At 37.4% G+C, this 12,014-nt stretch overlaps 1 protein-coding gene across 3 annotated transcripts in view; it reads left to right on the top strand.

Moving 5' to 3' along the window:
* The window catches only part of MACROD2 (mono-ADP ribosylhydrolase 2), a 2,303,223-nt gene that overhangs the window by 566,375 nt on the left and 1,724,834 nt on the right, over positions 1 to 12,014 (top strand). The gene's annotated exons all lie outside the window — the stretch shown is intronic.

Here is a 12,014-nt window from a genome sequence, read left to right as displayed (position 1 = left end):
TTCCTTCTATCTCTCCTACTTTCTCTTCAAATTCTCTTCTGAGCATTTCCTTGACCTGAGACTAATTCATATTTTTCTTAGAAGCTTAGGATGTAGGGGCCCTGAGGTTGCTATCCTCTTCCTTGTCACTAAAGAAACTTTCTATTGTTCTCAACTTTCTTTTCTTGCTCATCTTGCCATTTTTACTTGACTTTTAACTCCCTCTTATAGCGGGGCCCTACTCCCAAACTACACTGTCCCCTAGGTGTTTCATTTGATGGAGGGCGTGTTTTTCTCTTGCCTGGCCTGTTCTCTGGTCTGAAGATAACCTCAAGCCAACTTGCTGGTTAACCAGTCAGCAGAGTGCTGTGGTGGTTCTTAGCTTCAGAAGAGCCTTGCCCCACCCAGGCCTCCCGCTGCTCAAGATTTCTTCCTAGCTCCCTGCTGGGGTGAAATAGCCGACTTCCTCCTTGGGTCCCGCAGACACCCCTGTATTGCCCCCTCCCTCCCTGGCCAACCGTTCAGCCCTCTTACCTGACCCTAAGCTTAGTTCCAGAAGATGCTGTTTCTGCAGCTGATTTGGAGGCTTGAGGATAAGTTCCTCTGGCACCATGTGTCTGGGGTCTGTGTTGGCAGGACCATGGGTTTTAACTCTTCTTGCAACCTGGCATGGCCCCCTTTTCCCTGTCTTTGACTAGAAAATAATCTCAGTCAGTCTTTTGGTGGGTTTTCCTGCTTCAGGGGTTCTTTTATTGCTCTTTTGGGGGTCTCTTTTAATAAATTTTAATGCACTTTCTTACAAATAGATACAAAATCAATGGGATGAATGGGCTCACCCTTAATGTAAACTGGTAATACTGAAATACATATAAAAATAACACATTTCCAAGGCAACTCACATCTCTGGTACTTCAGGGCCTCAGTGTCCTATCTTTTCTTGGGAGATCTTCATATTTTTGTGCCTATGTACAGTGTTTCTGTGGGGTGGTTTGTTCATCTGCTCCTCTTCTTATCTCATATTCAATCAGCCAGTGCTAATTCTCTCTTCAATTGATGGATGGTTTTCCTCTATGTTGCTGCAGGTCATACTCCTTAAAGCTGTAAGATACCGTGGCTAATGGAGATGGGCGAGAAATCTCCTCCCTTCTGTTGGAGATCCAGGAGGTTATATTACACAAAGCTGTCTTTTGCCTGGACTGTCCCAAATTTCTTTTGGGCTGACCAGCTTAAATTTTAAAGACCACAAAGCATATGGCCAGTCTTCTGTTAACCAATGATATGCCATGCCAACCTTATAATTCTATCAAGGAAACTTCTTTACACTTTGTTAAGGATTATTGGGGAATAGAAATAGTTTTGCACTACATTTAGCATGTTAAAGCCTCATTAGCTCTATTATCCGCCTCTTAATTTCTGTCATTGTATCAACTAAGTTAGAGGGTAGCACCTCTCCCCCACAATATATTATATTTTCCATATTGCAAAAACCATAATTATTGTCACTTATTACTTCTCTTTAGGATAGGTGTATCTGTCAATTTTCTTTGTTCTGATATATCTCTTTAAATTGTAGACTATTTGGCCTTATAGACACTTGTTTCTTCTCTATGGGACAAAGTACATAGCTACACAAAAAAATAATTTTCATATAGATATCTTCTTTTTTTAATATTGAATAGAATTTTATTTTCCAAAATATATGTAAAAACAAATTTTAACATCAACTTTTAAAAAATTTGTGTTCCAACTTCTCTTCCTCCTCCATTCCCACCCCCTACCCACTAGAATTCAAGCATTTTGAAATAAGTTATACATGAGTAGTCATGGAAAACATTTCCACATTAGCTAGGTTGTGAGAGAAAAAAGTCTAAAAAAAACCCCAAAACTTCAGATTGAGGAATTGTCAAAGAGGAAAAAAAAAATTTTTTTTTTAAATATGTTCCCAGGGGCAGCTAGGTGGCACAGTGGACAGAGCACCTGCCCTGGAATCAGGAGTACCCAAGCTCAAATCTGGCCTCAGACACTCAACACCCACCAGCCATATGACCCTGGGCAAGCCACCCAACCCCAATTGCCTCACCAAAAAAAAAAAAAAAAAGAGAGAGAAAAAAATAGTGTTTCCATATATTTTCAGATAATATTACTTCTTTCTCTGTAGATGGGTTGCCATTTTCATAAGTCCCTCAGGGTTATATTGGATCACTGCCTTGCTGAAAATAACCATATGCTTCCCAGCAGATCATCTTACACTATTGCTGTTATTTTGTATACAATACATTTCACTCTGCTTCAGTTCATGTAGGTCTTTCCAGGTTTTTCTGATAGTATCCTGTTCATCATAACCTAAATAAAGTACCTTAAACTTGACAAAGAATTTTCTTCATATTAGCCCAGCAAAGTAGGTACCATACGTTTTGCCATTATATTCAATCATCATAACTATTTCCCTCCATCCTATTCCCTTCCCATGATATTTACTCTATTTTCTATCTTCTTTTAAACTATTCCTCTTCAAAAGTGCTTTACTTCTGACTGCCCCCTCCCGTACTCTGCACTCCCTTTTTTATCACCCTTCCTTCCTTATCCTCTTTCCCTGATACTTTCCTGTAGGGTTAAACAGATTACTCCTCCCAACTGGGTATTAATGTTATTCCCTCCATGAGCCAACTCTGATGAGTTTAAGGTCTTTGAGCCAATTCTGTGTTCCAAATTTTCTTCCGCCCTCTCTCCTCAACCATCCCTATGAAATCAAGCAATTCAATATGTCATACTTGTGCAGTTATGTAGAACATCTTTACCTTCCTTGAAAGTATTTTGCTTTTTACTGCTCTCTACCCCAATCTGCCCTTCCCTCCTTACCCTTCCCCCACCTCCCCTTATCTCCCTCCCCTCCCTCAGGGCAAAAATATTTTACTATACCCACTTGAGTATGTATGTTAGTCCTTCTTTGAGTCAATTCTGATAATATTAAGGTTCACTCTGCAATTTCTTCCCCCTCTTTCCCTCCCCTCCATAAGCTTTTTTCTTATTTCCTTCATGTGAACAAACTCTCCCCAGACCATATCTCCCCTTCCCCCTCCCCCAGTCTATTTTTCCTACACCTCAACCCTATTTTAAAGATGCCATTATGGGTTAGTTAGGTGGCACAGTGGACAATGCACCAGCCCTGGACCTAGGAGATCCCAAGCCCAAATCTGGCCCCAGACATGACACCCCAAAAAGAACAAAACATAAATGCTTTACAGATATCATCACTTCATATTCAGTTCAGACCTGTGTCCTCTGTTAATTCCTTACTGAGATAGTTCTTATGAGTTCAAAGTATTATCTTCCCATGTAGGAATGTACACAGTTTTATCTTTTAATATCCCTCATGAAGTCTTTTTCCTGTTTATCTTTTTATGCTTCTCCAGGGTCTTGTATTTGAAAGTCAAATTTTCTATTCAGTTCAGATCTTTTCATAACAAATGCCTGAAAGTCTTCTTTCTCATTGAAATTCCATGTTTTCCTCTGAAAGATGTTGCTTAGTTTTGCTGGGTACATGATTTTTGCTGTAGTCCCAGTTCCTTTGCCCTCTGGAATGTCATATTCCATGCCCTTCGGTCCTTTAATGTAGAAGCTGCTAGATTTTGCTTTATTCTTATTGGAGCTCCACAGTATTTAAATTCCTTTTTTTCTAGCTGCTTGCAATATTTTCTCCTTGACATGGGAGTTCTGGAATTTGGCTATAATATGCCTGTAGGTTTTCCTTTTGGGATCTCTTTCAGGAGGTGATCAGTGGATTCTTTCAATTTCTATTTTAGCTTCTGCTTCTAGAATGTCAGGGCAATTTTCCCTCACAACCTCTTAGAGGATGGTGTCTAAGCTCTTGTTTTGGTCATGGTTTTCAGGTAGTCCAATGATTTTCAAATTATCTCTCCTAGATTTATTTTCCAGGTCAGCTGTTTTTCCAAGGAGATATTTCACATTGCCCTCTATTTTTTCATTCAATTGGATTTGCTTTACTGTGTCTTGGTTTCTCAAAAGGTCACTAGCTTCCATTTCTTCAATCCTAATTCTTAGGCAATTATTTTCAGCAGAGAAGTTTTTTAATCTCCTTTTCCATTGGCTTTTCAAACTGTTGACTTTTTTCTCATGACTCTCCTGCATTGCTTTCATTTCTCTTTCCATTCAGTCCTCTCTTTCTCTACATCTTCATGCTATCTATCCTACTTTCTCTTCAAAGTCCCTTTTGAGAGCTTCCATGGCCTGAAACCAGTTCACATTTTTCTTGGAAGTTTTGGATGTTGGAGCTTTCACCCTGTTGTTATCTTCTTCTTCTGAAGATTTTTTGTGGTCTACCTTACCCCCAAAGAAGTTTTTGATAGTCTTCTGCTTTCTCTGCCTACTCATCCTGGTTTACTATTTCTTGGCTTTTTACTCCTTAAATTGTAGCACTGCTTCCAGGACACACTCTTTATTATACAGCGTGGCCCAGGGCGTGATTGGGCTTCTTCTCAGCCTGACTGGCTTTTGAGAAATCACAGCTGCTCTCTCTTTGACCTGGAAACAGAAGTCTGATTGAACTCTGATTCTCTATGGTCAGAAGCTTGGCATGCTTTTGCTCCTCACTCACTGGGTCACCACCACTCGATTCAGCCCACTGGTTCCGACCCAGGTAGCTTTGCCCCAATTCTAGTAGATACTGCCTCCACTTCACCCCAGCCTACCACCGAACCCCCTCACCAGTCCGTGATCGGAGCCTCAGAAGCTGCTGGTACTGAAGACTCTGACATGTGCTGGAAGCAGTGTCCCTGACTGGGTCCGGACCACGTGCTGAGCTGTTCAGCCTGATCAGTAGATAATCAGAATTGCCCTCTTTTGCAGAGAAATAGTCTCAGTCTGTTCTCATGTGCACTAGGCTATTCTGGGTTTTGATTTTTTAACTGCATTATTGGGTGTTTATGGATGGGTTTATCTGGATCTTGTGGGAGTCATAGCCTCTCCTCCACTATCTTGGCTCTGCCTAGATATCTTCTTTAAAAACCAGCCCAAATTAGGAGAACATCACCAGGGATCTGCTATAGCTTATGCTCCACAAAGTTTTCATCTGAGAATTATAGCTTTACCTCGAATACTTCTTTCTGGCCTAGTTTCTTTTAATATCATTTTAATCCTGGGAAACAATTAATTCCATAATTGTTAATCATAGAATATGTCTTCATACTAACAAAAGGGTAAAATAAAAAGGCATGTGTTTAGTCAAGAAGGAGTTGTCACTTTGGAAGTAAGGTGAAATAACGGAACATTCAGAAAAGTCCTGCCATGACATTCGCAGAATTAAGAGATTGAAAGGACCCTCCAAGGCCTTCAATTATCTAATCTAACCCATATCAGAAATGGAAACTTTAGTTGCTGACTTCTAGTGAGGGGTAACTTAGTACCTTCTACACCTCACCATTCCACTTTTATGTGGTGCTAATTGCTAGAAAATGTCTTTTCTCATCAGACCTAAATGTACTTCTCTGTAGTTTTTTGTTCTTGTTCTCTCTTCTGAGTTATCAAGTGAAACAGACCTAATCTCTTTTCCACAGGAAACCTCTTTAGTTGCTTGAAAATAGTTATAGCCCCATTTTTATCTCCTCACTTCTCTATTCCCAGTCTCCTCAGTGATTCACCGATTAATTTCTAAGATGTGATATCACTCAGAGACATCATTATGACTTCTATATTTCTTTTGTAATTAGTCCGGTCAAGAGCCTGCTACCAATTAGACCTTTTCAGTTTGTTTCTTCAACTAGGCAAGTCTTATGGATTAATCTATAAAATGATATAAATAATACCTGTATTATCTGAGGCAATGCTTTGAAATCTTCAAGTGCTATAAATAGGTTAGTTATTGTTGGTGGTGGTTATTGTTATCTATGAGAAAAAATTCCTGCACTAGGTGGTGTTTTGGGGCCTAAGGGATCCAAGGAGTACTAGTGGCTACAAGATTGTTGGTTAGAAGAGTGCTTTATGACAGAAGACAATAATCACCCAACAGACCAGGCCTCTTGACTGCCTATCAGGAAAGACATGAAACTGGGTCTCTTCCTGAAAAGAACATATATATCCTTCATCAGAGTCTTGGCTCAGGGGTTCAGTGGTCTGATTTCAGTTCCCAGTTCCTACTTCTTACCCTCAGATATGTATTGCAGGAGCAGAAAGGCAATCATATTTGTCTCTTATCAATGTATTTTAATAGTCATTTTATCTGAATAGACATGCCTGTCTAGTTCTGCCTTGGCTGAACTTTATTTCTCTTTGAATAATACTGTAATATTTAGCTTCTCTTTTGTATGTGTTCAAAATTTAATGCATTTCAATGAATTTTCTTCCTAGCAGTCTTTTTTTCCCTAAAAAGTACATACTGATGTTAACGTAATTCTTTTGCCTAAGGACATGAGAGGCTTTATTCAAATCATCATGTGTCCACTCTCTTTCCCTATTCTCTGTCTTCCTTTCCTTCTGTAGCTTTCATTTTGTAAATTACAGAGAATGATGAGATTGACTCCCTACATCTGTCATATCAAAAATACACCGAAAAACTTTAAATGGCACTAAAGGTACCCAGTCTAAAAGCTGTAACTGTGTTTAAATCCAGTCACCCTTAATTCAGGGTAATTTGCAAAAAGCTGAAGAGCCAATGATAGAATGTAATGTAAGGGTATTAACTGACCAAAGTTTGATCTCTTGATATTGGTGTCAGAAAAAAAAAATGGTGTGGAACAATAGAGTTTGAATAAACTTCTCTTTTACGTTTGAACCTATAGTAAAACTTTTATAATGAAGGCAACATGGTATACTGGAAAGAATACTGGCCTTAGTATATCATACCACATGCATTCAAATCTTAGCTCTGCCATTCATTACATCATGTCTCTTCTCTAGGCCTATTTAAAAGGATGGGAATCTCAAGAGAGAGGAAAAGCTCATCAAGGCATAGTTATAGCACAAAAAGAACTTATTGACTATCTAATCCAAACCATTCATTTGTAGTGTTATTTCCCCCATACCACACTGCTTAAATCTAGAGCCTGTGATCTCCACACTTGTATCTTGGAACAGTATTATATCAGGGAATGAGTGTGTCTTCCATTCAACCGAGTAATAGATATCGGCTATCTTGTGTGTACTCTCCATTGTTTTAGATAACATAGGGGATAGAAAAGAAATATAAAACAGGGTCCCTCCCTGCAATAAGTCTGAGGTGTATGAAGCAATTAGATCATAATAATTTAAGAAATGATTCATATACATGATAAATGCTGTAGGAGTTCAAAAGAGGTGAGGTCCATGTAGGTTACAGTAATTGAAGAAAGCTCTGTGGAGAATGTGGGATTAGTGCCAGGCCTCAAAAGTAGGGTTTATTTAAATAGAGAGAGAAGAGGAAGAGAATTCTAGGGTGGGGTCTCAGAAGAACCACATATGGAGGTGAATGTGAGATATGGGTAACAACACTTAAGAAACTAGCTTGACTTGATCAGAAAGTTCATGTTAGGGAGTAGAGAGAAGTGAGTTTGACTACACAGGGTAATAGGAAATTATATGGAGTCTAGAAATTCTGCACCAGCATTTTGAACATAGTATTGTGAGCAACTGAGTACCATTAAAGTGCCTTGACCAGAAAATTGATAGTTTTATGCTGTTTTCGCTGTGTTACAAATAAAATTATTTGGGTCAGAGATGGACAAGAGAGACAGCCAGAATGCAGTTAGCATTACTCCCACTTTTTTAGGCATTTCAGTCTCCTTTTCTACTGACTCCTTCCCATTTGCTTACATATATACCAATGAGTCCTTAATCTAACAAGATCAAAACAGCCTCAAATGATGCTTTTACTCCCCTAGAGCTACTGTTCCATTTCTCTTCTCTCTTTTAGTGCCAAGTCTCTTCACAAAGGAGTCTGTCAAAAATTTTTACTTCTTTGCTGCTTATTAATTACTTAACCCTATATAAACTGCCTTGTGGTCCTTAAACTTTACTAAAAAGTCTTTTTACAAGAATATTAGTGACCTCTGTATCATCAAATTGATGTATTTTTCTCATCCTTGACCTTGGTCCTCTCCCAGCTCCACACTCTTCCTTATCCATCTCATTAACTCTCATAACTTTAATTTGCACCTCTATATGTGATTCTCAAATATCTTTTTCCTACTCTTATTTTTCTACAAAGCACCAGGCCCACATCTCCAAATAGAATTCCTGAGAAACTTAAATGCAACATACACGAAAGTAAGCTTCTATTTCCCGGCAGAATTTGTCTTTCAGTGGCACCAATATTTACTTTGTCTTCCAGTTTCAAAATCATTTCATCTTTGAACTTTCCCTCTTCTTTGCTTCCCATATATTGTAGTTTCTAAATGCTATTGATTTTCCCTCTGTATTATCTCTCATCTATCTTCTCTTTATTTCCACTGCTACCTAATATAATCCTTTATTATCACTTATTTATATTATTATAATTGACTCCTAACCTATCTCCCTACCAGTCATACTGAATTACTCATTTCCCTTGTATCCATTCTGCATATTCCTACGTCTGTATCTTTATCCATATTGTTCCTCATGTCTGTCACCTCCTTAAATCATACTTATCCTTAGAAGCCAAATCCAACTACTGCATTTTCCATGAAGATTTCCATGATCACATCCTCTATTTTGGATTTTTTCATAGCACTTCACTCACACTCTTTAAATAGACTTATCATGTATAATTTTAATACACATTATTTTTTACTTAATGTTTCAGCATGTTGATAGATCTATAATCTCCTTGATGTAGGTACTCCCTTTACTGTCCTCTTATTATATGTGGATTTTGTCAATATCCTCCCATAAATCTGCCACATAAAGTCTTCACAATATATTGGAAGGATCTTTTAGATCTCCCTCTCAATTGTCCTTTATTCTTATGGTATGAGTTGTCCACCTTATTTTTCAGGAATAGATTTCTCAATGCTACCTCACTAACATTTATTTAACTGTTGGTTCTCTGAATGTTAGTTCTTTTTCTTAGTGACTAGGGAGTGAATATAATATTGGAGGGATTGAGTCATAGTAATCTCTCTGTTTTTATCAAAATGAAAGCAGAATTTGCAACTCAATTGTTGACTGACTCAGAGCTTCTTCTCAATGACCATAGAGGTGTTATTAGAGTACACAAAACATATCATTTCATGGTGCATTTGGTCATTTTGTATTGTAGCATCCATTATTATTTTGTGTTATACTTTTTCAACTTTTGTAGTTCATCAGCATTTAACAGTGTTCTATACATGACAAGCACTGGATAAATGTATATTCAACTCAACAAGCACATAAGTGCCCATTGTAGGCAAAGCATTATTTGAGTATCAGTGTACTGGGGGTACAATGGAGGAAAATGGTTAAGTCCCCCATCTAAGGAAACTATAGCTTAATAGACACATATACACAGAGAAATGATTTTATCAGTTAAATTATGATCAGGTACTAGATTCTGTAGTTGTTAATTTGAATGGGGGGGTTTCATATAAACCCACTCCATATTTACAATTTGTAATAATTTGACTCAATACAATGATTGTTGTACTTCATTTATAATGGGCATCATTTCAATTGAACTAGAGGCAAATATGTTGAGAAGAAATGATGCAGGGAGGTAACAAATGTTCCTGGGGCGGGGGGTACTGCACATTTTTGTTTTCTTTCTATTAGACTGATTGGGCTCATTTTAGCACATATATATCAAGTACTGACAGTGCCTGTAACCAGTCCAGTCTAACTTTAATTGGCTGTACAATCTCTCTTTTTCCATTCTGTGTGAGAAATGAAGAAAGATGTTACTTTTTATATTTTTACATTGGCTGTTCTGTAACTGTAATGATTATTCATATTGAGATAGAAGAAAATTATGCTGCTGACAACTTAGTTTTCCTCGAATTCTGGCCTTTTGTTATCTTAAAACTTTACAGGGGGAAAAATCACTAAGTTGTGACAATATCAGGAGGCTTATTTTAACTAGAATATATGTATTTATTTTATTGAGATTAATCTTCGGACCAGAAAGGAAAGAACAAAAATGGCCAATAGGAAGTAGAAGCCTAAAATAAGTGACACAATGGTCAACTAGTACTTAGCTATTCTTCTTAAGTCCAAGTCACTGGGTGAAGATTGACTATAATTCAGAGTAATAAAAGATCAGGCATGAGTTATTGTTGAGTTTCATCCTTGGTCATCTTTGAAAAATTGGGGAGAATGGGACAAGGATTAGGCTAGAGGACTAGACAATTGTAATTGTAATAATTTTCAAAGAAGAGGATGAGTGTTCTGTCTGAAAAGTAAAGGCCAGTGAATTTGGTTGGCATTTTCTTGGTGAAAATCTAGAATATAATATTGAAAGTGAGATGATTTAACAACTAGAAAAGGAGATAGTAATCACAAAGACCTGGCATGAAGTGTTCTCGATTAAGCCATGTTCACTCCTTGTGATCACAATTTCCTTTCCTAGATGCTACCTCTAAGTTTTATCAATAATTTAAATATAGTCAGTCAACCAATAGATATAAAATTCTTACAATGTGCAATGCATTATTCTAAGTTGTGCTAAAATGCAATATTTACAGGGCTTGATTGATTAGCGGATTAGCAGTTGAAGCTAATACAATGGATTGCTAAAACAATGGTTTGTAGAGTCAAGATTGAACAAAAAAGACCAAAATCCTCAAACACTGTCAAACCAAAAAAAATGATGAAATGTAACATGAACTAATATAGTCTTTCAATTTTAGTTCAAATAATTATTTTGATAAATATAAGGTATTGAAGGCATGGATAGATAAAAGTTCATTTGAAAACAATCTGTGTGTTTTAGTGGTTATTGTTCAGTTGTTTGTAGTCATGTCTGACTCTACATGATCCCATTTAGTGTTTTAGTGCCAAAGATACTGGAGCAGCTGCCATTTCCTTCTGCAGCTAATTCTACAGATGAGCAAACTGAAGCAAACAGGGTTAAGTGACTTGCCCAGGGTCACACAGAAAGAAAATGGGGACAGATTTGAATGCATGAGGATTAGTCCTCCTGATTCCAAGCCCTGTGCTCTATGCATTGCACCACCTATTTTAATCTTAATATGATACTGCATTGCATTGCACCACCTATTTTAATCTTAATATGATACTTAATAGTGAAATATACCAACTAAGAAAGTTAATTCTGTTTTAGGTTACATTAAGAGAGGTATATGTCCCAGGATTATTGATGAGATTGGCCTGTTGTACTCAACTCTTATGTTTGTTTCTGAATATCACATGTAAAAAGGGCATTAGGAAGGCACTTGGAGAGTGTCCAGAAAAAGTTACATAGAATGGTGAATAATTAATAAAAATAATAAGAAGGAACAAAAGAACTAAAATCTCTCTCTCTCTTTATATATATATATATATATATAATACTTTAGGGTTTGCAAAATGCATTACAAATAACATTTCATTGAATGGCCTTAAATTCACAATATGAGGATTAGTGAAGAACTTTGGTAATATGGGGATATTTCACCTCGAGAAGATTTTGGGAGGGCTTGATAGTTATCTTCAGATGTTTATAGTACATCTGTCATGTGAAGAGGGGTTTAAACTTTTTATGCTTTCTCTCAGAAGACAGAGTGAGAGGGCAGCTAGGTGGCACAGTGGATAAAGCACTGGCCCTGGATTCAGGAGGACCTGAGTTCAAATCAAGCCTCAGACACTTGACACTTACTAGCTATGTGACCCTGGGCAAGTCACTTAACCCTCATTGCCCAGCAAAAAAACAAAAAACACAGAGTGAAGAGTAATGAGTAGAAGTTGAAAAGAAGGATGCATGTAAGGAATGTTTTGTTAATTAGAGATATACTAAAATGCAATGTATTACCTCTGGAGATTGTTGTTTTCCTCTCACTGAGGATCTTTTAGCAAAGGCAGGAAGAAAAGTGAGGAACATTTATTAACTGCCTACTATGGACAGTGCTAAGCACTTTACAAATATGATCTCA

The sequence above is a fragment of the Dromiciops gliroides genome, chromosome 2 (assembly GCF_019393635.1).
Source record: "Dromiciops gliroides isolate mDroGli1 chromosome 2, mDroGli1.pri, whole genome shotgun sequence".
Taxonomy (NCBI): domain Eukaryota; kingdom Metazoa; phylum Chordata; class Mammalia; order Microbiotheria; family Microbiotheriidae; genus Dromiciops; species Dromiciops gliroides.
This window is presented reverse-complemented; position numbering and strand designations above follow the sequence as displayed.